Raw genomic sequence first — 23,744 nt, 5'->3', positions numbered from 1 at the left:
CAGACTTGTGGTCTGTCCTAACAAGGGGTAGGGTGGAGAACATCAAAGTTGTGTTTTTATAACATTAATTATTTGGTCTTCTCTTGGTCCCATCATAACAATGCACTGTATATACCACAAGTGGGGGGGGGGGGAGAATTCTCCTCTCCATCAATAACTCGCCTTAAATCTTCTAAATAACAATAGTTCTACTTTTAGAGGCTGTAATTATTCAAAGTGCTTTACAGCATTAAAAGGGCACAATTTAAATATCACACTTCTGTCTGAAAATTTTGACCTGCTATAGTTACAAAAACCATCTAAGATCATTATAAAGGATAGCAATTTCCCCTATTTCTGTTGAGTTTGTACATTTGGACAATACTTCCCTCTGTTCCATGCTTTGGCCTGTACTATCACAATTATTTGTGCAGGCCTTTCAGATAGTGCCAGGTGAGAAAAATAGCACTTCAAAAAAAAAAAAAAGGAGAACATGATTGCTAAGTCCACAACTGACCCTGCAACTCCAGGGCAGGGGCAGATTCTGACATTTTATAAAATACATATGTAATTGACTAAATTTCAAGTCCACAGTTGTCTCTCATTATCCCCATTTTACAGATTGAAAAATGGAGGTCCAGAATCATAAGTGACTTGTTTAAGATTGCTGCCACACAAGGCCTGATTCGCCACTGCTATGAGCCGTGTGTTGCCATTGTGACTGGTGTAAACTGGGTGTAAAATACTGCATGCTGACTTGCAGTGTGTTTTGTTTTCCTCAGTAAGGGCTTTGCACAGAGGTAACTGACCACACTAACTGCAAGAGCAAGGACGCACTGCTCCCATGTCTGTGGGAGGGATTAGAACAGAACCCAAGAGCCCCCCCCAGTACATGCGCACATGCATATGCATAGTAGGATACACCTTCTCCGCATATACACACACACAGGGTGTGACACCCACTCCCCCAGCACGTGTGCACACACACAAAAAGGGTGGGCTACCTCTTCCCCCCAGCACACACACAGAGGCTGATATCTCCACTCCCCATCACAGACACAGGGTTCAATACCCTGTCCACAGTATACACACACTGGGGGTAGTACCCCATCCCCAGAATGCGTACGCGCGCACACACACACACAGAGGGTGTGGTATCCCCTGTCCCCAACACGTGCACACTGTGCGATACCCCATCCCCAGTGCACACATGCACAAGGGAGGGTATGGTATGCCCTCCCCGCATCACACACTCACGGTATGGTATAGTAAACCCTCCCCCAAGCGCGCGCACACACACACACACAGGGGATGTGGTACCCCTCCCCGCACGCATGCGCGCACACATACACAGAGGGTGTGGTACCCCTCCCCTCTCTCTCGCGCGCACATACAGAGGGTGTGCTACCCCTCCCCTCGCGCGCACACACACACACAGAGGGTGTGCTACCCCTCCCCTCGCGCGCACACACACACACAGAGGGTGTGGTACCCCGTGGGCGCGGTACCCCGTGGGCGCGCACACACACACACACAGAGGGTGTGGTACCCCGCGCACACACACACACACACAGAGGGTGTGGTACCCCGCGCACACACACACACACACAGAGGGTGTGGTACCCCGCGCACACACACACACACACAGAGGGTGTGGTACCCTGCGCACACACACACACACAGAGGGTGTGGTACCCCCTCCCCCTGCACACACACACACACACACACACAGAGGGTGTGGTACCCCTCCCCCTGCACACACACACACAGAGGGTGTGGTACCCATCCCCCCATGCGCACACACACACACAGGGTGTGGTACCCCTCCCCCCACGCGCGCACACACACACACACAGGGTGTGGTACCCCTCCCCCCACGCGCACACACACACACAGGGTGTGGTACCCCTCCCCCCACGCACACACACACACACAGGGTGTGGTACCCCTCCCCCCACGCACACACACACACACAGAGGGTGTGGTACCCCTCCCCCCCACGCGCACACACACACAGGGTGTGGTACCCCTCCCCCCCCGCGCGCGCGCACACACACACACACAGGGTGTGGTACCCCTCCCCCCACGCGCGCACACACACACACAGAGAGGGTGTGGTACCCCTCCCCCCACGCGCGCACACACACACACAGAGGGTGTGGTACCCCTCCCCCCACGCGCGCACACACACACACACACACACAGAGGGTGTGGTACCCCTCCCCCCGCACACACACACAGAGAGGCTGTGGTACCCCTCCCCCCCCCACACACAGAGGGTGTGGTACCCCACACACACACAGAGGGTGTGGTACCCCTCCCCCCGCACACACACACACAGAGGCTGTGGTACCCCTCCCCCCGCACACACACAGAGGCTGTGGTACCCCTCCCCCCGCACACACACACACACAGAGGCTGTGGTACCCCTCCCCCCGCACACACACACACACAGAGGCTGTGGTACCCCTCCCCCCCACACACACAGAGGATGTGGTACCCCTCCCCCCCCCACACACACACAGAGGCTGTGGTACCCCCCCCCACACAGAGGCTGTGGTACCCCTCCCCCCGCACACACACAGAGGCTGTGGTACCCCTCCCCCCGCGCGCGCACACACACACACAGAGGATGTGGTACCCCTCCCCCCCACACACACACACAGAGGCTGTGGTACCCCCCCCCCACACAGAGGCTGTGGTACCCCTCCCCCTGCACGCACACACACACACACAGAGGCTGTGGTACCCCTCCCCCCGCGCGCACACACACACACACACACACACAGGCTGTGGTACCCCTCCCCCCGCGCACACACACACAGAGGTTGTGGTACCCCTCCCCCCGCACACACACACAGGCTGTGGTACCCCTCCCCCCGCGCGCACACACACACACAGGCTGTGGTACCCCTCCCCCCGCGCGCACACACACACACACAGGCTGTGGTACCCCTCCCCCCGCGCGCACACACACACAGAGGTTGTGGTACCCCTCCCCCCGCACACACACACAGGCTGTGGTACCCCTCCCCCCGCGCGCACACACACACACAGGCTGTGGTACCCCTCCCCCCGCGCGCACACACACACACACACAGGCTGTGGTACCCCTCCCCCCGCGCGCACACACACACACACAGGCTGTGGTACCCCTCCCCCCGCGCGCACACACACACAGAGGCTGTGGTACCCCACCCCCACCCTCTCTCTCATCCCCGCCCCCCACAGGCCCAACCTGCCCGGGGCGCACAGCGGGCTCCCGTGGGCCGGGCCGCGGCCCGGCGGCGCTGTGCGGAGCGGGGAGGGAGGCCAGGCCCGCCCGGCCGGCGAGGAGGAGGCGGAGACAGGGCCCCGAGCCCCGCCCCGTCGCTCCCGCCCGCCTCCCCCCGGAATAATCCCAATATTTATCCGGCAGCAGGCGCCTGCGGCCCCCCGCCCGCCGATCCCCGCGCCCCGGCGGGCCGCTGCCTGCATGTCTTTGCTGCCCTCCGCGCCGCCGCCCAGCCCCGCCGCCGCCCTCGCCAGCCCGGCGCGCTGGATGCAGGTGAGCTGGGCCGGGGGCGGCGGGGCCTGCTGGGGGAGGGGGCGGCGAGCGCGGCCTAACCGGCCCGGGGCGCGCGCTGAGGCGGCCGCGCGGGGCCGGGCCTGCCCCAGCGAGGGGGGGGGTGGCTCGCCGCCCCCCGCGGTAATGAAGGGTCTCCCGCCATGGGGGCGGGGCAGCGCGGCCATTGGCGTGTGCGCGCGAGCCGGGCGCCAGGCCTCGGTCCCGCGCGGCCATCGCGGCCACCCAGCCCGCGGCTGCCGGGGCCCGGCTGCCCGCCCGCACGGCGCTGCGCGGGTTGTGTAACACGTGGCCAGAGCCCCGGGAAGGCGCCGGAGTTGTGGGGTTTCCTCCCGCGCGCCGTGCGGCTCTCCGGGGGGGGGACGTGAGGGGGAGTCAGCGCTCGCTCCTGCTGGGGGGCGTGTGGTTTCTGGACATGGGGTGGTGGACGTTGGCTCCCCCCCCCCCCCCCCCCGTGCCCCATCCAAGGCTTGGTCCTGAAAGCTGCTGAGGGCCCTCCCCTGGGGGCGGAGGGTCAGGTGCTCAGCAACTTTCGGGATCACGTCCCAGGGCTGGAAAGGTTGTCGTGTAACCCTAGGTCTTGCTACTGAAAGCGTTTCCTTTAGTTGGGGGCTCTTTGTCCCATGTGTCCGTCCAGTCAGAAATATCACTTTTAGTAGCCGATCCTGCCAGTTGTTCTCCGTAAAACTGTTTCCAGTGAGACTTCTGACACTTATTTTAATCTTCAAGCTTGTTTTGTGACACTAAACCTCATAGGGGACTTCATCATAACCGGTAAGATGGGTTTTCTTAGTTCCTTAGTGTAGAAAGTTTTTAAAATCTTGTTTTTAAATTGGGTATTTGTGGTGATAAATGCAAAGTAATGAACACTGGAAAACATAATCCCAAGTACACCCCTACCCCGATATAACGCTGTCCTCAGGAGCCAAAAAAATCTTCCCATGTTATAGGTGAAACCACGTTATATAGAACTTGCTTTGATCCAGGTGGGATGATTTAGTTGGGAATTGATCCTGCTTTGAGCAGGGGGTTGGACTAGATGACACCCTGAGGTCCCTTCCAACCCTGATATTCTATGATCCACTGGAGTGCGCAGCCCCACCGCACCCCTGAGCACTACTTTACCGTGTTATATCGGGTAGCTTTATATCAGGGTAGAGGCGTATACATATAAAATGATGGGGTCTAAATTGGCTGTTACCACTCAAGAAAGAGATCTTGCAGTGATTGTGGATAGTTCTCTGAAAACATCCACTCAATGTGCGGCGGCAGTCAAAAAAGTGAACAGAAAGTTGGGAATCATTAAGAAAGGAATAGATAATAAGACAGAAAATATCATATTGCCTCTATGTAAATCCTTGGTACACCCACATCTTGAATACTGAGTGCAGGTGTGGTCACCCCATCTCATAAAAGGTATATTGGAATTGGAGAAGGTTCAGAAAAGGGCAACAAAATTATTAAGGGTATGTAACGGCTGCCATGCAAGGAGAGATTAATAAGATTGGAACTTTTCAGCTTGGAAGAGAGACGACTAACGGGGGATATGATAGAAGTCTATAAAATCATGACTGGTGTGGAGAAAGTAAATAAGGAAGTGTTGTTTACTCCTTCTCATAACACAAGAACTCGGGGTCACCAAGTGAAATTAATAGGCAGCAGGTTTAAAACAAACGTATTTTTTCACATAATGCACAGTCAGCCTCTGGAACTCCTTTCCAGAGGATGTTGTGAAAGCCAAGAGTATACAAGGGTTCAAAAAAGAACTAGATAAATTCCTGGAGGATAGGTCCATCAGTGGCTATTAGCCAGGATGGATAGGGATGGTGTCCCTAGCCTCTGTTTTGCCAGAAGCTGGGAATGTGTGACAGGCTGGATCACCTGTTCTGTTCATTCCTTCTGGGCACCTGGCATTGGCTGCTGTCAGAAGACAGGATACTGGGCTAGATGGACCTTTGGTCTGACCCCCTATTGCCGTTCTTATGGTCTTACGTTGCAATAGCAGCCAGAGGTTAGGCACTGTAGAAATATGGTAAAAACACAGGTCCTGCTCTATAGAGCTTACCATTGAGGCAATGACAACTCAATATGGTAGTGGAAACAAACAGGTGCGAGGACAAGGTGGCAAAGGAGGAATGTTTTCACTTAAGCTGGAGTGTAGATATAGCCTATGTCTGCATAACTTATGTCACTCAGGTGTGTGAAAAAACCACCCCCCTGAGTTACACTGACCTAAGCACTTGTGTGTACAGCACTATGTTGATGGGAGAACTCCTCCCGCTGACATAGCTTCTGTTGCTTGTGGAAGTGGATTTATTATGGCGATGGGAGGGAGAGCTCTTGTTGGCATAGAATGTCTTCACCAGACGCACCGCAGTGGCGCGACTGTATTGGTACAGCTGCAGTGCTGTATGTATAGACGTGGCCTTAGATTAACTTGCCACTTGCCTACCTGTCATCAGCTTGTAGTGTTTCTGCAGGCACTGTTCTGCAGACGTCTTGGTTAAAATTGAGTCTTAAGGAGAGATTTGGTGGAGGCGAAATTAGGCACTTTTCAAATTTGTAGGGGGAATTCGTGCCAGGAATGGGAGTGTCACGGAAGTACAATAATTCCTCGCTTAATGTTGTAGTTATGTTCCTGAAAAACGCGACTTTAAGCGAAACGATGTTAAGCGAATCCAATTTCCCCATAAGAATTAATGTAAATGGAGGGGGGGGGGTTAGGTTCCAGGGAAAAAATTTTCACCAGACAAAAAACGAATATATACACACACACACACACACACACACACACACACACACACACACACAAAGTATACGTTTTAAACAAACAATTTAATACTGTTCACAGCTACGATGATTGTGAAGTTTGGTTGAGGTGGTGAAATTAGAGGGTGGAAGAGGGAGGGATATTTCCCAGGGGATGCCTTGCTGCTGAATGGTGAACTAGCACTCGGCTGAGCCCTCAAGGCTTAACACATTGTTGTTAATGTAGCCTCTCACACAAGGCAGCATGTACATGAGGGAGGGGAGACAGCATAGCAAACAGAGATGGACACACACCTTGTGTGTGGGAGAGAGAGAGAGGCACACTGCCCCTTTAAGTAAGCTGACCCACTCTTAAGTGCATTGTCTTTTTAAGTGGATCAGGAAGTTGAGACAGCAGCTGCTGCCCCAAGCTCTCTCTGTCTCTCCATCAGTGTCCCCTCCCTGCTCTATATGGAGAAGGGGTAAGCGGGGTGCAGGAGCGGGGGGACACCCTGACATTAGCCCCCGCCTTCCCCCCCCAGCACAGCAAGCAGGAGTCTCTGGGAGCAACTCCAAGGCAGAAGGCAGGAGCAGCACATGGCAGTGGGGGGAGGGACAGCTGAACTGCCCAGCAATTGATAGCCTGCTGGGCAGCTGCAGCACAGGGAACTTAGGGGAGCGGGGAACTGATGGGGTGGGGGGGGGGCTGCCGGTCCACCCTGGTTCCAAGCCCCCCCCAGCTAGCTGCAGTGGGCTGCTCTTCCTGCAAGCATGTTCCCTAATTGATCAGCAATGGAACAATAAAACAACGTTAACTGGGACGACTAAGTGAGGAGTTACTGTACGTAGTTGTTAGTGGCTCTGGTAAGTAGGGCTGGTTTCAACTATGAATGGCCCTTAAGGTCAGGATAATGAGCACATTTGATGCTATAGGGAGGGGGGAAGCTAGTGGACCGACAAATGAGTGTATGATATGAGTGAAGTGATGAAGTGTGAAGACTTTGGCAGCAGCATTTTGAATTGACTTGAGGATGGCAAAATTGCAGTAGGCTAGAGTCTACAGAAGAAGAGACCTGTAGTATGAAGATGTGATATAGAGGTCCTAGATAAGATGTAGTCAGAAGAGAGCAAATACATACAGTTGTGTTGAAACAAGTTTTTCTAGAACATAGTGGCATACATACTTGAGTCCTGATCCTGCAAATGCTTAAGCATGTGCTTAACTTAGCGTGTGTGAGTACTCTCATTGAAGTCTGCATGAAGTTTTAATCATGTACATAAATATAAGCAGGATATGGGCCTTTGCTAGTTAACATGTATAGATGGCTTTACATATCCCAGACATCTTTAATATTAGAGAGGTAGATTCTCTCATTTATCCGATTCTCCAGAGCAGCCCACTAGAAGGAATTAGCATCACCTTTAAATGACTAGAGGAACACTGTCAGCTAGACTAGTGTTTTCTCAACCTGTGGTCCATGGACCTTTGGGCGCCTGCGGACTATGTCGAAGGGGTCCGCAAAAGGCTTTGACTGAAAACTGAACAGAATTCAGCTATATATACAGATAGTAGATTGCCAAAGGGGTCTGTACCTCCAATCAAATTCTTTTAGGGATCTGCGAATGAAAAAAGGTTGAGAACCACTGACCTAGACTTCAGAAACTTAGATTTTGTAAATAAAATGTTGCAAAACCTAATATGAATAGAAATATTTTCACAAATTTTTAATTCAGTGAAGACTCTTCTATGTAAAGGGATATAACTTTAGTTAGTGTTTTTTTTTGTTTGTTTTTTTTAAGTTAAAAATAGCTTGGATACTACACTGCTTCTGAGTTCCTCTGACGGTTTTTGTGCTTTATAACCACATTTTCCACATAGCTGGTTATAAGGCCCACATGAACAGGAAGACAATAACAATGTAAAACATAAATTAAAATGAGCCACTTTTTATCTAACCTTTTAGTTACAGTTATCTTAAATGTTACTTGTCTGAGAATATTTTATCTACTATCACAAAGTTTTTAAAAATTTGAGTTGACTGTCTAAGCATTTGCTGCAGGGTGCTATGATTCCAGTGTTCTTGTGCATGAGAGCTTGAAAGTTAAATTGACAAAGGCCTTGTCTACATGCAAAAAATAATTTTGGTATAACTCTGCCCTGTACAGACAATCTTATTTCTGTATAATATTGTATTTTTGGTTGATCTTAAACCTATTCCCAAGCGTCATAAAGCTAAATTGAAAAAAGCCACTCTTTTACCAGAACAAGTGTGTCCACGCAGGGGGTTATGCCTGCATAACTGAAAACTTTCCTGTGTAGACAAGGCCTTAATAAAAGTGATAGCAAACAGTCTAATTTCAGCCTCTGCCACCACTTTAGAGAAATAAATGCAAAACCAGATAGGTTCAGTGGCAAAAAAAGTAAAGCTATTTTTTACTGTTTTTAATAATGAAGTTGCTACTAGTGACAGTTTTTTTTTTTTTTTTTTTCCTTAAGTTCGTTTTTAATTTGGAGGGTCAGGAAATGGACAGTCTCAGTAAGCATGAAATATGTCCACATACTATGGACATATGATGATACTATGACAGTGTGTTTCACTTTTCTGATCTGTTCCTTAAAATATGCATTGATGGTGAAATTCTTAAGTTCACAGTAAAATGTGAATCTGATAAAAATTCAGCTAACGTTTGTCTTGGTTTAATTATTTTACAGTTATAAATTATTATGACGGCAGTACTTTACCTTGTGTAATTTAAACGCTGAAACACAAGGGTTCATTTATATTTGTGGCTTACTTTGTGGTGAAAACAAGTGCAGCAACCTGATCTGATTTCCTGTGCTTAGCATTTCCCCTTGCATGGTATATTATGCTTCATACATTTAATTTAATAATTATTCAGTGCAAACAACTCATTAAGAACCCTGGTATTGTGAATGGTCACCCTTAAATCTTCTCTGTGTAGTGCAGCAGAAATTTATTTACTTCCTTCTGTGGTTTTGGTAGTATTGATCCAGAATAGATCAAAATGGAGAAACTTCTATGACTTATTGCCCTTCACTGCTCTCATAGAGATGACTCCACCATATGCATGACCTGGACTTTCATGTTGAGTCTGATTCATTCTAACAAAACTCAGCTCAGCTCAGGCATAAGATCTACTTGCCCATTATCTTTCAAGATGATTGAAGACAATAATAAAGTAATGACATTTTGCTTGGGTGTTCAAGGCAATTTTGCAAAGCTGTATTGAGCTATCTAGTGTACAGTACACCCTTGCTATAACAAACGTGTCAGGATCCAAGCCATTTGTTCATTATAGCCAGGAGTTTGTTATAGTGAAAGAGCCCTGGTGGTGGTGGTGGTGGTGGGGAGGTAGGGTTGCTGACAACTCCTCCAGCCTCAGCTGTGGGGTCGAGGTGGGATCCGGGGATGAGGGTTCATTATAGCGGAAGGTTCATTATTATGAAGGGCATTATAGTGAGGGTGTACTGTGGTTTGTAAAGAGTCCTGTGGCACCTTATAGACTAACCTTTGCTTAGGGAAATTTCCACTACATGCATCCGACGAAGTGAGTATTCACCCACGAAAGCTCATGCTCCAATACGTCTGTTAGTCTATAAGGTGCCACAGGACTCTTTGTTGCTTTTACAGATCCAGACTAACACGGCTACTCCTATGATACTTGTGGTTTGTAATTCTGTTACACGGAGATAATTTTGTCCTCTTCACAACTAGTAGCAGGTGAGGCTTGTAATGGTCCTCTTTGCTTCGGGAAGCCCCAATATAGTTGCATCTCCATTTTGCAGTTTTCTTTTTGTTTTTCATCTATCGGGAATGTTTCCTTTTAGTTTAGTTTTGCAGAATTTAATCTGAAACTCTGAAGGACAATGTGAATAGATAATAGGTATCTTGAGAATCTTCAACTATGTTTACCGTGCCTCTGTCCTTGAGGCTCTACCATGGTAAGCTATGAGTGTAAATATTATTCATCTAGTTATTAGACAAGAGATGCATTTGGTGATGGCATAGCTTTTCTGCAGTTGTGGGAGTGTGTAGTTTTACAGCTTCTGTTTGAAAGTTCGAGTTTTAGCGTAGACTAAAATTTTACTTGAAGGAAGTGATAGGTTAGTTTGTCGTTTGCATCCTCAACCTCTTCCACTGTAAATGGAAACTTGTAAATTTTAGGTTTGCAGAATTTTGTTGTGTGCTAACAGCTAAAGTGGGAGATGGTATAAAACTTTTGTTTATTTTGGGTGTTGGCAGTGTTTTTATTTCCTTTGTGTCATATAGTTTTTCATTAACTATTAATTTTTCTATCATAATCTTTACAAAGATAAATTTGCTTAAGTTTGCCTAGCCCAGCACTGTAGTAACGTCAACATTAACATTAAATTCACACATGTTTTTTAAAAAATAAAGCACTTTTCTCTGAGCAGTACCAGGAACTAGACTCATAGAACTGGAAGGGATCTCGAGAGGTCATTTAGTCCAGTCCCCTGCACTCAAGTCAGGACTAAGTATTATCTAGACCATTCCTGACAGGTGTTTGTCTAACCTGCTCTTTAAAATCACCAATGATGGAGATTCCACAACCTCCCTAGGCAATTTATTCCTGTGTTTAACCACTCTGACAGTTAGGAAGTTTTTCCTAATGTCCAACCTAAACCGCCCTTGCTGCAATTTAAGCCCATTGCTTCTTGTCCTGTCCTCAGAGGTTAAGAAGAACAATTTTTCTCCCTCCTCCTTGTAACAGTCTTTTATGTACTTGAAAACTGTTATCGTGTCCCCTTTCAGTCTTCTCTTCTCCAGACTAAACAAACCTAGTAATCTTTCCTCATAGGTCATGTTTTCTAGACCTTTAATCATTTTTGTTGCTCTTCCCTGGACTTTCTCCAATTTGTCCACATCTTTCCTGAAGTGTAACGCCCAGAACTGGACACAATATTCCAGTTGAGGCCTAATCAGAGCGGAGTAGAGCGGAAGAATGACTTCTCCTGTCTTGCTTACAATGCTCCTGCTAATACATTCCAGAATGATGTTTGCTTTTTTTGCAACAGTGTTACACTGTTGACTCGTATTTAGCGTGTGATCCACTATGACCCCCAGATCTCTTTCCGCAGTACTCCTGCCTGGGCAGTCATTTCCCATTTTGTATGTGTGCAACTGATTATTCCTTCCTAAGTGGAGCACTTTACGTTTGTTCTTATTGAATTTCATTCTATATACTTCAGACCATTTCTCCAGTTTGTCCAGATCATTTTGAATTTTAATCCTAAAACTAAGCTGGAGATGGAGTTTTTTGTAGTAAGAAACATTTCTTTTGAAGGAGAAACATTAGAGAAAATGTTTCATTTGCACTCTGGTGTTAGTAATTTGTTTTACTCCAAAACAGACTGTGATGGGATCCCCGGAGTACAACCTGAAACTGGGGTACCGCTGTGCCCCCTTAACTCGCCAGCGTGGGATGTCTATCTCACTGCTTTGCTAGTGACAAGCAGCAAACCCCTCCAGGTGCTGTTATCACTTAGCACAACAGCACGTGGAGCCCCACACCTAGATAAATTGCGTGAATGCTCCCTGAGCTACTCACGAATTACACAGAGAAAGGCACCAGCAAATCTTCCAACCCCCCACCTTTGCACCCCCGGAATATATTGCCTTGCCCAGAAGCCTGACCGGTATAAGTTCATTACTCAGTCGCCCCTTCCTCGATGTGGAGTGGACACACACTAGCCCAGGGGTGGCCAACCTGTGGCTCCAGAGTCACATGCGGCTCTTCAGAAGTTAATATGCGGCTCCTTGTATAGGCTTTGACTCAGGGGCTGGAGCTACAGGCGCCAACTTTCCAATGTGTGGGGGGTGCTCACTGCTCAACCCTTGGCTCTGCCACAGGCCCTGCCCCCACTCCATCCCTTCCTGCCCCCTCCCCTGAGCGTGCCATGCTCTCGCTACTCCCCCGCTCCCCCCAGAGCCTCCTGTACACCACGCAACAGCAGTTCGGGAGGTGCGGGGAGGGAGGGGAAGGGGCTGATCGGCGGGGCTGCCGGTGGGCGGGAGGCATGAGAGACGGGGAACTGATGCGGGGCTGTTGATGTATTACTGTGGCTCTTTGGCAATGTACATTGATAAATTCTGGCTCCTTCTCAGGCTCGGATCGGCCACCCCTGCTCTAGCCTTTGTAAACTGAACTGAGATTTCCCAACCACTTCAACCAGAACACACTGTTTTAGGTAAAATGTAAAACAGATTGATTAATTACAGAAAGATAGATTTTTAAGTGAATATAAGTGATAGGCACAAAAGGTCAGAGATAGTTACCAAAAAAAATAAAAGGAGTTTTCAGTATTGGAGATCTATCCTATGCAGTGCCACCAAACCCCTGATTGGCTGTGGTGTTCATAATCTTTTGCAGGTATGTCACCTGCACAAATCCATCTTTGCTTAGTAGTCACTCTAAACTTGTCATCTGATGGGCTATGTGAAATGTTTGGGTTCAGTTCGTGGTAGACAGGCTCCATCACAATTGGCAACTTTGGTGTTCTTATCAGAGGAAATTAAAGGTTGAAATGACAAGGACACTGACCTACCCTTTTACTGATAGAGCGGGTCACCCCTCCCAGTAAGGGTTGAGATGCACTGACACGTAAGCGTGGGGAAGCTTGCTTAGCCAGAACTTGTCTGCTTACCCACAGAACTACTTTTATTCAGGGTTGTCCGTTTGGCATCCTTGATAAGCATTAAAATGAGACAGGGGTCTGACAAGGTTGGGAGGAGTACTGTGTGTGCATGTAGCTGGACTGTCATCATGCATATGCATAAGGGGACAGAATTAAGATTGCATGGGCAACCTTACTTCTTGCATTTCCTGACTTGAGAGCTTGACTTTGCAACCTTAAACTTTGCTATTTTGTTTTGTTTTGTTTATTTCTCTTAGAATGTAGGCACCTTGACATCCCAACTGTGGATAGAATTTGTTTGAACTGTCAGAGCTCTTATGAAGATAACTATCTAGCAAGATTTATTTTTCTAATTGTGTATCTCTGCAGTTCAGCAAAGCAATCTCATGTGTTACTAAAAATATTGGACTCTAACTGTAGTCTAGGGAACAAGTGGAAATGCTCATTTTTAAAACCTGAACAAAAACCTGACCACTTCTGACGTGCATTGTTCTCCATATGGCTGAAATCTTCCCATGTCATATTTGTGTTTGCTAATTTTTCCTGTGGGAGGAACCATTTTATGGATGATGCTCCTGGATTTTTATATGATGCCCAAGTGTGCTTGCATAGACCCTTTCACTCACTGAGAGAGGTGGTTTGAAAATGGACGTGCTTATTTGACCTCCAAGGATACATTTTTATCTGCTTTTATTACATGTGAAAGTATAGAGCAATTTAAATTATTGCAGTATTGTACTTCTTCATGACGGCTAGGAAAACTTGCAGTCGAACTTTAAATTATACCACCGTAAACTCAGATTTCTTTTAACAGAAAACTCTGCTACTTTGATGACTTGAGTTTGTTGGCCATGACTTTTTATTTTAATTATATATTTTTTTAAATGCAGGATTCTTAGATTGTGTATCAATGGCTTTTGTAAGTTTGTTTGAATAGGCTTTTAAAAACACAAAAGGCTTGTTGGGTGTATTGCATACAGTCTGTTTAGCAAAACACTGGAGAGGCAATTGTATCAATGAAGTTGACCAGTTTGGGTGTGCGGGAAAGGAAGGTGCTGTCGAAAACATTGTAAAATAAGTTTAAACCTGTATATATGTGGAGGCCTGTTGGATCTAGTCCAGGTTTGCTAGTGGATTTACTCCTATGGGAGCATGAATTCTTACTCCTATGTTTTGCTTTCCTCTTAAAATTCTATGAGTCCTTAGATCCAGGCGGGCAAACTTTTGGCCTGAGGGACACATTGAGGTTTCCGAAAATGTGTGGAGGGCTGATTAGGGGAGGCTGTGCCTCCCCAAAAAGCCAGGCATGGGCTGGCCTACACCCCCATCCAACCCCCCTGCTTTTCGCCCTCTTACGGCCCCGCCGGGACCCCTGCTCCATCCAACCACCACTTCTCCCTGACCGCCCCCGGAACCACTGCCCCGACTGCCCCCTGCCGCCCCATCCAACCCCCCATCTCCTTCCTGACTGCCCCCCCCGGATCCCTGCCCCCATTCAACCCTCCTGTTCCCTGCCCTCTGACCGCCCCAACCCCTATGCACACCCCCGCCCCTGAACACCCCCCCCCCAACTCCCCTGCTCTCTATCCAACCCCCCCTGCTCCCTGCCCCCTTACCGCACTGCCTGGAGCACCGGTGGCTGGCGGCGTTACAGCCGCGCCACCCAGAGCACCAGGACAGGCAGCCGCGCTGCCCGGCTGGAGCCAGCCACGCCACCGCGCAGCTCAGAGCACTGGGTCAGGCCGGGCTCTGCAGCTGCACTGCCCCAGGAGCTCACAGCCCCGCCGCCAAGAGCATTACACTGGCGATGCAGTGAGCTGAGGCTGTGGGGAAGGGGGAACCGCAGGGGAGGGGCCGGGGTCTAGCCTGCCGAGCCAAGAGCTCAGAGGCCGATCAGGACAGTCCCGTGGGCCGTAGTTTGCCCACCTCTATCTTAGATAATTGCATATGACAATACTTCAAGTGTTCTTGTAACCTGCTTTTCAGCTTAACAGAAAACTCCTGCTATCTTTGCCATAGCCATAAAGATGTATATTAAAATTTCTGTTTCTGCGGATCTAATATGTACTGTGGAGCCTCACTGACCTATCTCTTTACTCAGACTAGACCAGCCAGTCTGCCAGATTGAGGTGCTGCTTGCCTAACTTCCATTTATTTTACTTCATGACAACTTATTTGGTTTTCAGACTTTCCTTTATTCCAAATAATTCTGTGTAAACTGAAGGCAAATCCAAGAACTGCTCATTCATCCAAGTTTGTCATCTTACACACTAAAAAGCAGCACATAATTGGAGTTTGTCACTGGAGCAGTAAAACAAGGGGTGGTCTTTTTATTCAGGGTTTTGAAGAAGGCCAGTTGTTGTCTTCCACAGGCGTCGTCTAACTCTCCGGTAAATTGTAGTCCTGGCCCTTTCTTTATTTTTCTTCTCTCTATCCTAAGGGTGTTCCTGAAGGTGCTAGTTGTTGAAACATGTAGATGTTTATTTATCACACTATCCTTTATATAAAACTTTACCTTAATGAAATCTAGGTTGCAAGTAAATCTGTGCTATTAGTTAACTTTATAAGGTAGTGTTTTTTTTTTTTTTAAAATAACAAATGTAATGTTAAGATTGCACTCCCAAGCAAACCATTTGTAGTGAAACAATAACCATAAACTTAACCCTGCCCCAGCACTACTGCAGTCATGTCGAATTTTTGTAATGAGTAGCACGGTAATAGACTTGTTTAGAGTTGACCTTAAGGAAGTGTTTAGTTAATAGAGTATGATGCAATCTGAATTGTTGACTTCACTTGTTATTGATTTATGGACCAGCTGTACAATGCTCTTCCACAAATTTGTCCTGAGTGTTTTGGTTTGTTGTCTTCAATATTTTTATGATGTAGTCCCACAGATTCTAACAGTAGGCCTTCCGTCACTCTGGCAGCTTTGCAGGAGGAGACTTGTTAGCACTAGGAAAAGGCTGATTTCCTTCCAGTGAAAAGCCAGATGGTTCTCTCTCCCTCCAGACTAGCAAAGGAGGTAGCAGACCTTCCCTTAGGACAGGGGAATCTTACCTCCTCCCTTCAAAATTTCTTTTCTTTGCCTACAGCCCAATTTTGAGCAGTGTCTGGTTAATTTGGCTTCAAATTCTGATTATGGGGTAGTTGTTTTCACTGAGGTGCTGCTGCAGCTTCCCTAAGGGGGCAGGCAGACTCAAAAATGGTAGACCCCTCAGTAAAAAGACCAGGGGTGAGAAATGCCTTTCCTGTTCCTCTGCTCTGCCAAATTCCATTGAAAGGGACGTTTGCTGCTTTTACAACCAAGGGAAAGCCTCACGTTGGCACAGGGTTGCCTTTGGAAAGCCACAGGATCGCCATCCTTCCTCAGTTAGTCACCCAGTGAGGAGAAAAAGCATAAAAGAAAATGGCAGTTGCTCTCCTTTAAACATTCCCAGGGACTGGAATTCTAAGACAGTCCAAGCCAAAGAGGATGTAATAGAGGCGTTCAACATCCCCTTGATGCGGACTCTGCCACAGCCGCTCATGGGACTGAGTTGCTGGCCAAATGGTGAGCTCCCCCCAACTCTTCCAATTTGTCAAAGTCATTTTGAATTTTAAAGTTTTTTTTAATTTAATGTAGCAGTTAAATATAAACTTAGTGTTTGGCTAATGGTTCACTGCTGGATATTTCACTGTTTTCTTGTCTAAGAGGTTTCCTAATTATATTTTTCCCTCTGTACTGAGGAATCTGCAGAACATGGCTGTAAAACTCTATGGGACTAAGGCCTTGGCTACACTCGCGGATTCACCTGTGAAGCGCGAGTGTAGTCGCGCCGCCAGCGCTGCGAGAGCTCTCTCGCAGCGCTGCAAGTACTCCACCTCTCCGAGGGGAATAGCTTGCAGCGCTGTGAGGGAGCGTGCAGCGCTGCAGGCGCTGATTACACTGGTGCTTTACAGCGCTGCACTCGGGAGGGGGGAGTGTTTTTTCACACCCCTGAGCGCAGCAAGTGCAGCGCTGTGAATTGCCAGTGTAGCCAAGGCCTTAGTCTTTGGATCCCTAAGGGAATTAAGAAAGGATATATGGTGGGAGTGCTTAAATTAGGCTCAAATCAATTATATGTACATTTGGTCTGTGGGTTTTTGTTTTTTTGGTGTATTATATGCACAAGTGGCACCAATTTAGAACATTGGTACATCATGCAGTGTCATGTCAATGGATTAATGAGGACACAGAAAATCAGGAAGGACGAGGGAAGGGGAAAACCTAGGAATTGTATATTTCATTTCTTAATCTCTCCTCTCTCTTCCCCCTCTCCCCCCCAAAATCAAAATAGGGAAAATACTGATTCCTCCCCCTCTGAGAAAATTGGCGTAGCAATGTATGTAGAGAGAGACGAGTAGAGTGTTGTATAAGTGCCTTGAATGCTGGCACAGTCTAAAGCAAGATCAGGCATGTTTATGACCTGATGGCTATTTCTGACTCTGCCAATTTTTAACTAAGTTGAGAACAACACCTCTATAGAAATTCCATATCTGGCTTCACTTTAAGTAGGGTCATGGAATGGCTATATTACACTGTCAATCCCATCTTTTTTGCTATCCTGCCTACAATGGCCAGTGCAAGTCTCTCCAATAGAAAGTATGGGGTGGTGGTGGTGGTGATGTGGGAATAATGGTGTACGTGGTGCTTGAGTAGTGTTTTAAGTAGGAGAATATTCCTTCTGGACCCCTAGAGGTGTTAAAATAGTTTCTGGTTTGTATACAGGAGCAACAGTTTGGTCATCTTCCATCAGATGTGAGAATCTCCAAAGTGACTTATGGATTAATCCTTCATGCCATCCCTGTGATTATTACCATTTTGAGAACTATACAGCAGCCATATTTCCCCCTGCAGAGGGAGTCTTCACCACACATTCTTTGCCACAGTCTAGCCATAAGTGATGTATTTCAGGTCACATGCAGTGGTGTTGTAGCCATATTGGTCCCAGGATATTAGAGGGACATGGTGGGTGAGATAATATCTTTTATTGGTTTTACTGAACCAATAAAAGATACTACCTCATCCACCTTGACTTTCTAATATTCAGGGTCACACAGGAAATCTGTGGCAGAGAGATGAATAAAAAACCTCACCTCCTTACTTACTACTAGTCTTTTGCACTAACCACAAGACCATTAATCCTTTCGCAAATACTATTGAAGGTACGTGAAACTGAGTGGATAGTTCTTACTTTTCAAAAAGAAAATCAAGGCACAGTATTTTTAAATGATATTCAGAGGGAACAAGTTTCATTGGTTGAGTTGACTAAACTATGCTGGTGGGCGGGTGAGGGATCACTTTTTAAAGAGACCTGCCAAAAGAGGAAAATGCATTTGAGCCTTTTATTTGCTATTGTAGCAATAATGAAGGCCTGAAAATTAAGTCTGCTGCGTTGTACCCTTAGAAATAAGCAATAGGAAGTCAGAGAACTGTAGTGGCGGAGTGGGAGTTTTCTCAGCACTTAAATGGATGCTGTCAACTAGAATCTTTTTAAAATTGACTAAAATAAAAAAAAATACCTTTAAGAAAACAATGACGTTTTGTTTTGCTCCCCTGTTGATGATGATAAGAAGGGATGTTTGGGCAGATATGAAACCAGAAGTGCTCAGCCTTTCCTGTTCTTTTCTCTGCCACTCCTGCCTACTGCTGCTTTAGTCTTAGTTCTGCTGCTGTTGCTATTTTTATTTTTTTAAAAGACAATTTTTATCAGGGGGGCAGGAGAGCTAGGGAACATGGGAGGAGTGTAGAGTGGAATTTTCAGTTTTAAGGTCTGTCTAATGTATCTGGTTTAGTCTAGTGAATTTCACAAGTAGAAAAGCCAGTTACTAAAGTTATGTAAGTAAAGCTACCTTAATGTAAAAATTACAGTGTGTGTGTGTGTGTACATGTCCTGATTGTATCGTGTTTAACTTTTCTCCTTCAAAGGTTTGTAAACTGTGTGCACACACTCTGACTTTGGGGATGTGTGGGAAGGCCAGACAAACTAAGCTTTCTCTTGTTAAACATGACTAGGGCCCTACCAGATTCACAGTCCATTTTGGTCCATTTCACGGCCAGGGGTTTTAAAATTTGTTTTCAGAGGTTTACGTCTGAAGTTTCGTGACGTTGGAATTGTGGGGGTCCCAACCCAAAAGGCAGTCAGGGTGGGGGGTTCATGGGCTTGCCACCCTTTCTTCTGCCCTCCTGCTGGCAAGGGCGCTGCCTTCAGACTTGGGCAGCCAGAGAGGAAGCTGCTGGCCGGGCACCCAGCTCTAAAGCCAGCGCCACTGCCAGCAACAGCACAGAAGTGAGGGTCGCAGGGCATACAGGGATGGGTTACCATATGTCCAATTTTCCTGGTAGTCTCCCACCCGAGTGGGGGGCTGACAGCTGGAGCCACAGCCTCCCTGTGTGGAGAGGTGACAGCTGAAGCCACCAAGCTTCCTGCAGCCGGGGGAGATTGCCGAGGTGGGTCTGACCAGCTCAGGGAGCAGCCACTGCAGGGGAAGAGGAAGTCTCGTCCATCCCCATCCCAGCAGCTGGAGCCCCTGTGCAGGGTAGTAACCCCTGGCTGCATGCCAGATTTCATGGGGGAGATCAGATTTCACAGATCGTGACACGTTTTTCATGGCCGGGAATTTGGTAGGGCCCTAAACATGACCACTGAAATGGAACTCTCTTTGTGATGTGGCTGCAGACTGACCAATGTGTAGTCTCCCCCTTTGTATCTCAAGAAGATGGCAACCAACCGAAGCAAAGCATTCCTGTGCCTTCTAATCAGTGTAACTGCTTTTCTTATCACAGGCTAATTTCACTTTCTGCCTCTCTGCGAAGTCCACCAAAAATCTCTGTGTGAAAACGATATTTTGGAGACTTAATCTTTCTTGGGCAGCTTTTGTTCTTGCTTGCTTTTCATGTTGTAGGTGAAATAATCTACTAGGCTGAAGGGGAAGAAAATCTTATAATTTGGAACCACTTCATATGCCGTGTTAGTGGGTTCTTGTGTTCTTTATGCAGCTAAGCTGAGAAAACCTTCAACTTCTCCAGTTTTCATCTGGGTTGATTACAACTCTGTTCCAGCTTCTGGTGCTCAATGCCCGGAATCCAAGGCCCAGAAGGAAATCCGATATCTTCTGATGGAAGGACTTCAGCATGGCTATATTGAGACAATAGGCTGCTTTTCCCGGGTAGACTAGATATTGTATCCGCTGGGATGGTTCTCAGGGTACCCAGAACTGAGAGTCGCTATGTTATCCCCTGCCTCTAGCGAGAGGAGCCTTGCCAGTGATGGCTGGGTTTTTGCCTCCTAACACCACCAGCCTTGTAGCCACTCAAGTGCTCTCCTGTGGGCTTTGCCAACCCTGCCTTCACCTTGCAGGTTAACAATATTTGCACCCCAGTCCTTGAGATCCTTTGAAGCATTCTCCTGTGATGTCCAGCCCATGACACTGGCTACTCACAGAAATCCCAGATCCTCTGCTCCCAAAGAAGCAGTGTACCACACTTCACTAGTTTTTACCGTAAATCACTGCTTCTGTATAAAGCACAGTGCTTGTAATAAAACAAAAGATTTATTTAAGAAGGAGTAGAGATTCAACTAGAAACAGAGTGATGGAAACATGATTACATACAAAACAAAATCATAAAACATGAACTAGGATCTACAATTACTAAGAGTTACTTTTCCTATCTAATAAACTAGGTTTCTCCCCAAAGTTCAGTCTGTTGCAGAGCTGGCTGGCTTTCCTGGAATCAGGATTCAAATTTGCATGAAAACACCCCCACTCCACAAAATGTTTCCAAGTGGTTTTGATTGTTTGCCGTTGTCTCTCGTGGTTTTCCATTGATAGTCTTGGGATGGAGCAAGGCTAGACAATTGAGCCTTGTGTTATGTCACTGGCTAACCAGGAAGAGTGACAACGCCCTCCTGCTTGAACAGGCCATCGCCAAGACATATTCTCCCTTAGTGACTGACTTTTACTCCAAAGCCAGAAAGCATACTTTCAACATAGCAACATTATTTCTTAAATATTACCTGTACAGACATCTCACAGTGATTGAGTCTTGATAATTATGAGCTTTCTGTGGATACCTTATCTGTTACCCTTTATGGCTAAATACTGTTTAAGACATGTGTTTGGTACAGTGAGTTTGTCAGGTCTGAGAGGAGTTGTTTGCAAAGAATAGGGGACCCTTTGCCAAGGGGCTTCTGTGTCGCACCAGTCTATTTAGCTTATTAGATAACCAAATGCAGCACCACACCCACCTGAAATTAATAAGTGGGTTATCTCATGCGGTCTCCTCAAATTAGTTATTCATCTAGCCTTTTAAGTCCTCCTTCTGTGCTAGGGGATTCCAAGCTGGGGGAAGATCCTTTGCCGTTCCCACTTCTTCAGCTTTATTGTGTCTCTGAGTTGGAGTGGAACTGAAACCTTCATATGAGAATGTGAAGTTGTCCTCCACAGTCCTCACTGGGCAGTTATTCAGGAGAACTGAAGATAGGAACTGTGGCTAGTCTGAGGTCTGGTCTACACTGGGGGGGGATCGTTCTAAGTTACGCAACTTCAGCTACGTGAATAACATAGCTGAAGTCGACGTACTTAGATTTACTCACCGCGGTGTCTTCAATGCGGTGAGTCGACAGCTGACGCTCTCCTGTCGACTCCACCTGTGCCTTTTGCTCTGGTGGAGTACTGGAGTTGACAGGAGAGCGCTCGGCGGTCGATTTATCGCGTCTAGACTAGACGCGATAAATTGACCCCTGCTGGATCGATCGCTGCCCGTCAATCCAGCGGGTAATGTAGACAAGCCCTGAGAGTCAAGCTGTTCCTGGAGTCTCAGAGAAAGGCTTGTTCACTTTTTTAGTTGACCACTTCTCCGTGTGAACTGAACTCAAGCTCTTCTTACACAAGTGAAAAGAGGCTTATCAAAACTCCATCCTTCTGAGAACAGACAGTAAATGTGCAAGTGCCAACTGTGATCTGTTAACTGGCAATAGACCGGGAAAACAAAGTCATCCTCCTCTGATAAACTATTGTCTTCAGATTGTCAAAAACACTCCCCTCCCCCGCTCCTCCCAAATCACAGCTCATCACATTCTGGGGTAATGGAACCTGGCAAGGTGGGTGGGGAAATCCACCTGGACGTGTGGCAGTTAAAGGAGATTGTGGAATAAATGTTATCTAGTTATTTCATATGCCTAAATGTTGGTTTTCATTTGTATTTGTCCTAATGTTTATTGTAATCTGCTCTGGAAATGGGAGAGCTAGCACAGGATGAATTCTCCACCCAATAGAAATTTCCACTTGTGAACGCCTTTCCTGTAATCCCTTTTTGTTTTGGAAAGCTTTAAGGAAGGCAAAGGGGAAACAAGGCAAGACAATGTCTCAAGTACTGGAATATAGTCAGAAGTGCCAGGAAGACCTGGTTTCAGATTGTCAGCTGACATCAATGGAGTCCTGCTGGACTTTCAGCCTCGGTGGATCTGGCCCTTGGCTTGCATATTTTCTCCAAAGTGACCGGGCCCTGCCCTTTCTTCACTATGTATCTGGACAAAGTTACATGCCTGTACTTTGACCATCTTACTACTCATTGTGTCTGCCCGGCTCTTGAGTGGAAGAGTCCGAAGAAGCTAGGATTATCAGATAAATTGATCAACTTTCAGTTGAGATAAGTGCACCTCTTCAGGATAGCATTGAGTATTTAACAGCTGTTGCTAGAGTAAGGGAACTTTAGCACAAAGACCGCCCTGAAATGTCTTAGACTAAGAGAAGGCTTCATATACCAAAGCATTTATCTGCTAGGCTACACAGCCTTTACAGAAGTATGTAAAGAACTGAGAGGTGGTATTGTGGCCACCAAAGGAATCCATATTGTTCCATAGATGTGTTTTGGATTAAGAGCAGCTGACTATATTTTTAGCATTGTGCGGTGAATAGGTCAGTGTACAAAGTTTCTCAGCTTGGGATAGTCAGGGAAGTAATTCATACTCACTGTCAAGTTTAGTCCTTTTGTAGTTATAAAAATGGAACTGCTCTCTTCCCAAACTGAGATCTACTTTTTCCATGACACATACAAGTTATAAGCCAACTAATTATGGATAGGCTGAGGGGTAACTGGGTATAGCTCGCTAGCATTTGTTTATCTAGCTAGAAAACAAAACTAGGTGTGTTTAAAAACAAAACCCCAAAATGACCAAAAGTGTACATTGACTTTTCTCCCTCTCCTTCACCCTTTGTGTGGTGTTTGCTGTTTTAGGCTCTGATTCTGCAATGCTTCGATCCCAGTGTCTGTGCATGCCCACGTGTTTGTGATGCGTTGCAAGATTGGGGCCTTGGATTACAAATTCTTTGTGTGTGTTTATACAGCATCTAGCGCAGTGGGGAACTGTTTGCATACTTGGAGTGCTACCACAATAGAAATAACTTTGAGTCAGTGCCACTGCTCTCAGTGGTTGTTGGTTTATGTAACTTTACATCAACAGCAAATGACAGTGGCCCATACCGAAAAAATGTACAACGAAGCTTTTCAAAATGAAGACATGAAGTAAACTATTTAACTAACATCCAGTGCCTCACAATGTAAAATAAAAAAAAAAAGAAAACTGACCTGTTAAAGGAATATCAAGCTAAATGTATCTTCTGACTAGCAAATTAAACATTTTTTAAAAACCAAGTCATCCAAATGACAATTAGAGGAGGCAGTCTATTAAACCAAACTTAGTTTGACAAAAAATATAGAAATAAGTTTCTGCCTATGCCCCTCTCCAGCTG

The 23,744-nt window shown here is 46.7% G+C and overlaps 1 protein-coding gene across 2 annotated transcripts in view; it reads left to right on the top strand.

Moving 5' to 3' along the window:
- The first annotated feature begins 3,225 nt into the window (after positions 1-3,225).
- The window catches only part of CNOT6L (CCR4-NOT transcription complex subunit 6 like), a 64,697-nt gene continuing 44,178 nt past the window's right edge, over positions 3,226-23,744 (top strand). The window contains exon 1 of one of the 2 annotated variants that reach the window (XM_065597479.1): positions 3,226-3,526. The gene's annotated coding sequence lies outside the window, so the exon portion shown is untranslated. Of the gene's footprint in view, positions 3,527-4,033; positions 4,319-23,744 lie in introns of those variants that run through there. The other variant, XM_065597480.1, reaches the window with a different exon arrangement.

This window comes from Chrysemys picta, chromosome 5, assembly GCF_011386835.1.
Source record: "Chrysemys picta bellii isolate R12L10 chromosome 5, ASM1138683v2, whole genome shotgun sequence".
Lineage (NCBI taxonomy): Eukaryota > Metazoa > Chordata > Testudines > Emydidae > Chrysemys > Chrysemys picta.
The sequence above is the reverse complement of the archived record's forward strand: the minus strand, read 5'-3'. Positions and strand labels throughout refer to the sequence as shown.